The sequence below is a fragment of the Montipora foliosa genome, chromosome 11 (genome assembly GCF_036669935.1).
Source record: "Montipora foliosa isolate CH-2021 chromosome 11, ASM3666993v2, whole genome shotgun sequence".
Lineage (NCBI taxonomy): Eukaryota > Metazoa > Cnidaria > Anthozoa > Scleractinia > Acroporidae > Montipora > Montipora foliosa.
The window spans coordinates 6,006,617-6,011,616 of NC_090879.1; the positions used below are offsets into that span (position 1 = coordinate 6,006,617).

A 5,000-nucleotide genomic window follows, 5' to 3' on the forward strand; every position below is an offset into this window, starting at 1 on the left:
CATGTCAGCCCAGAAGCCAATGTTTCTCACTTCCCAATTATTTTCTTCAATCTTTCTGGGTTCAGTACTTTGCTAGTAACCGCATGTCTTCTCAGGCTATTTACCCAAGACTTCTACCATGACACTACAATGATAGACAATACCAAAACAATATCGTGCACTGTTAGAGCTACATATTACGCAAGGACAGATCTGTTTGGTCGTACGAATGTGTGAGGACGTGTGAGCCAAAGGGCCTCGGCTGGTATGACATCTCGGTGACCCCTTAAATGGTCTTAATGACCCCCAACTTGAAAAAAATTGTCTGGAACGGTGCACGTACAACAGGCAACCCAGTATACCCTCACGGAGGGTCTAGTTGTACTTTAACTCCTGACAGTTGTTTTTCCTTTGGTTTTCTCACGAAAGGTATTGAATTACATAGTTCATTCTTTGTATTCTCTTGGTCATTTGGGGTCGCAAATCAGGCAGCTATGGTGAGATCGTTGAAATGAATGAGGTCTATGAAGAATTATATTCAATCTTTTGGCAGTAACAGTTAATTCAAATACGGCGGATCTAAAACACAGGTCACATTCCACAGGTAACTCGTTGCACGTCATTGTTTTACCTTTTGGAAAGTAACCAAAACCCTCAATTTGGCTAACCCTAGGCCTAAGGTTAGTTTTTAGGCCGTTGGCAAAACCCGGACCGGATTGACAAAACTCGGACCGGATCAATAGAACCAGACAACGTGCGCAAATTCTGTGCCTTTTTCTCTTGTGTAGTCGTCTCCTCATTTATTGAGATTCGTCGATGTCTTTTTTCCAAAGGTGATTACAGATTCCGAAGCGGAATTATAAAAGATACGATGTGACGAATTGACTGCGTACACAACGGTCTTCTTTTTCAAACATGAAAACTGACGACAATTTTTTACTTTACCCCAGTCCCTTCTAATTGCACAATAGCCTGATTTAGCAACAGAATGGGAATGTGAGTTGACGATGGCGCGCGCAGCAGAAATATCCATATTGGGTCATATTCATATTTTCCTCGTTACCCGCTAAAACTGACCTCCAGTTACTACTGTTACCAACGAAACTGCGAAACACGCATTCCCCGTGTGTCACATGCCTTCATGCGGGTCGTGAATATGTCGGTCACACTCATACAGGAAAATTCCCCTATGCATCCTTACAATGCCAGACCAATTGTTTAGTAACCATGGACGTAAAAAATGAATTGCAATTTCTACACAAAGACGCTCCATTCAACGGCGCTAAATGTTACGTTTGAGCCATAGTTTAGTTAGCCTCTCAGGCGGTTCCAGGTCGCTCGTGTCACGCACTCTACTCCTTCCCGTCTGATTTACTTCGAAGGAAATCTTGTTCCTGACGTCATATACATTGTCTCATTTCCACCAATAACAAACTTGTTCCAATAACAGGGAATGGTACATTTTCACAAACCTGAGGAATTTAAGGAATGTGCCTCAGTGAAAACAACATGGCGAAAACTGCCAATCTCGACCCCAGAGCTTTTCTCTTTTGTGCATGACTGAGGCCGGGGCTCTGGTGACGAGAATGGGAAGCTGACAGAAATATTGATGTAGACGTGGTCCTTAGACCGCAAGCATATGGAATATCGATTTAGTTACAAGGTAAGTCAGTTATCGGTTTGCTTGGTATTTGCGAGTTCTGGCTCATCGATCATTTGTGGGTTTGTGTGACAATTGACTGTAAGTAAGCAAAAATACTTTTCAATTCCAGATTCACATAAACTCTATGCTCTTTACGCAGATTATTACAAGAACACCAAAGTTTGGGTCCTTCTGCAGGTACCGGAAACCATCGTGTCTTGGGTCACTTGGGATTAGTCTTTATTTGGAGTAGTTTTGTTTTCTGTCTTTTGTTTCTTTTGTTCTCCTCCGGTACTTGCAGAAGCTGCCCAAAGTTTCCCCGTTCAAATCCGATTGCATCCTTAACGTTTTTGCATTTTTACAGTTTATAGTTCAATCACTATTGTCAAAAACATTGAAGAAAAGTATTTCACAAATACAAAGCTTGAAAAAGAATAATGTCCGTAAGGTTTTTCCGCCAAGAATAATGCTTGGTCGGAAAACTGGGAAAATATTTGGCGCAGCGTTATTGAGAGTACATTTAGTGGCGATGAATCGACCTGAAGTTGGAAGTAATTGCAAACGTTTGTCTTCTGCGTGCGGTGTATCAGTGGCATTGTGTTTTTAAAAGGACAGGGAAAGACGATAAAGGATACAAGAAGAGAGATTAAATATAGACTCTTTTCGAAGCTATTGACTTTCAAATACAGCTGCCGTGTTGTTTTAATCCCAACGTTTAAAACGCATCATAGAATTTGAATCGGTGAATTTGTGTGGTTTGGAATCCTTATGAGATAGGATTGCTGTCATCATTTTGTTAGCGAATGAGACTTTAGGTGTGATGCCCAACGAGTTTGCACAAAGCAGAAAGGTCTCTGATGAGTCCCTTGGTCGGGATGAAACGAGCTTCGTAAGACTAAAGCTACAGTAATACGAGCAACGCAAACGTCCAACTTGTCTCGCAATATCATTCTTGCGAAACTAGTCAAAAAGTGATGTTGCGCGTTTTACATCCCACGCACAACCTATCTCGCAACCAAAAAAAATGTGTTGATTTTGTTGCAGAAAGTAGACACGCTGCAGCAACTTGCAACACAATTGTTTTTTCGTTGCGAGACAGGTTGTGCGTGGAATGTAAAACGCGCAGCATTGCTTTTCGACTAGTTTCGCAGCAATGATGCGAGACAAATTGGACGTTTTTGTTGCCCGTATTACCGTAGCTTAACCATATTGTATTTTAACAAGTAACTGTCAAATTTATTGTCAAGATCTATGGTTACTTGCATAAATAACCTTGTAAAGGATGTCCTCCTGAATAAATAAATGACTAACTACATAACATACTAAACTGAGGAGTCAAAATTTAATTGGCAATATTATCGAAACATCAATGTAGTCATCATATTTTAGTAGTCTTTGGAAGAGGATATCGTTAACATTATTTTTGAAGTTGGATTTTGACATTTGGTGCACTTCACAGTATATTAAGCTATTCCAAATTTTAACAGCAATTCTTGAGAAAAATCTTTTTTGAATACCTATTCTCGAACGTTTAAGAAAATAATTTCCTCTTTGCGATAATCTTGTCTCGTAAGGATGAATATCAGTTTGATGGATGAATCGGTTAAATATATTAGGAGGTGTCAAGTTCAGAGTTCAGACTATAGGAAGGAAATCTTCACATTGACAGTGTTAAAAGCCTTAGCATAAGTGACCTGAATACGTTTTAAACAAGAGATCATGAGGTAAGAGATTGAACTATGAAGCCACTGACGTTGGGAGCTGGTCATTTGTGGGTTCTAATGTTCCTCACGGGAACATAAGAACCCAACGTCAGTGGCTTCATAACTCAGTTGATTAGAGCTTCGCACCGGTATCGCAACGTCCCGGGTTCAAACCCCGTTGAAGTCATGAATTTTTCAGGCTTCTCCACGCAATTACAAAAATTGCGTTCATAACTGCGAGGATCATAGCTTCATTTGATTTTATATCCGCAGTTCATATATGATCTATTTCATATATCATTTCATCGTCAAGACCATTTTCTTTAGCTAGAACAACTTTGAAAACTGTGGTTATTTGTGTAATGATTCTCATGATAACTCATGATGTAGTGACGTCATAGGAACAAAGTTATCCTTTTTACAGACTTTGCATCTGCCATGTTTCAAAGGATACATGGATGCTAGTTAAATTATGGTGGAAGAACGTATCATTGTCATAAATGAAGAAATAACTACTTTTAAACCAAAGCGAATGAATTAGATTAAATTCAGATACACAATTTGATATAAAGACTAGATGCTTCTGTGAAGCATACACTGGCTTGCCTGTGGTACGTGCTACAGAAAATCAGAAGGCACTGAATTGTGTGGTATTGAAATACAGCATTCCAGTCTCTGAAGAATAACAAATAAAAGAGAAGCGAGAAACATTGGCTTCTGGGCTGACATGTTGATAATTTTCAAGTTCCCTCACAACTTCTTTTCACCACAAGTGTGCCCTATGAGCATCCGAAAACTTTGTAATAATAAACTTCACTGAAGTCAAGCCCTGTTTCGCGGGGTTAGTGTTGGGATGGGAGACCAAAACAATAAACTCCTCATAAAAAACAGAAACATCTGACCGAAAATACTATTAACGCTAACAAATGCGAACTCAGCAAGGTACAGATTCTGTTAGCTTGCTTTATGCAAAACAAATATTGATGAAAAAGCAAATAAATATTGATACACAGTTTTCAGAAAGAGCAGAAGGAAGTTTCCCGGACGGTCGATCGAGAATAAAATATTTACGACATGAAAACAACATTAATTTTGAACCGTGAATATAGAATATAAAAAGTTACGATCAGCGACAAACATTTTGGGAGATTTTTGCTACGTTCAAGTAAATTGCAGGAATTGCAAGATCGAAAGTGACATGGCCGGAATTCAGCGGGCGCCGTGATTAAGTTACCGCGGCATGTTTACTCGCCAAACAGTGAAGCGTCTGTGTCAAATGATGGCAAGATACCGGGTTTTTGTAAGTTTCTTTTTCTGTCAAGTGTTATAAAGTTTGACAATGAAATGAACGAAGTCAAAACAAAGATGACAATCGCCCAACTCTTGTTTATGCAAAGTCAAAATTTACTCTCCAAGACGCGTACGACGTTATTTATCACCAGGTAATTCCATCATTTTGGAAATAGCAGCTACTTTATTATTCATCTGCGTCACAAGTTTTCACCGATTTTGGGGCTCATTTTGTTGAAACTCAAGCACGCTTCCAACAGGCCTGTGAACCCTTCCTGCTTACAGAGCAATACTAAAAAACTTCTCCCATATCACATTTGAACCTTAAGCTCGAAAATTCAATACACAACATGATATTATAATTCACAAAGGCAGAAAATACCACA

At 39.3% G+C, this 5,000-nt stretch overlaps 1 protein-coding gene across 2 annotated transcripts in view; it reads left to right on the forward strand.

Annotated features, from left to right (window-relative positions):
• Positions 1-5,000, forward strand: part of LOC137976442 (NLR family CARD domain-containing protein 3-like) — a 405,642-nt gene that overhangs the window by 132,325 nt on the left and 268,317 nt on the right. The gene's annotated exons all lie outside the window — the stretch shown is intronic.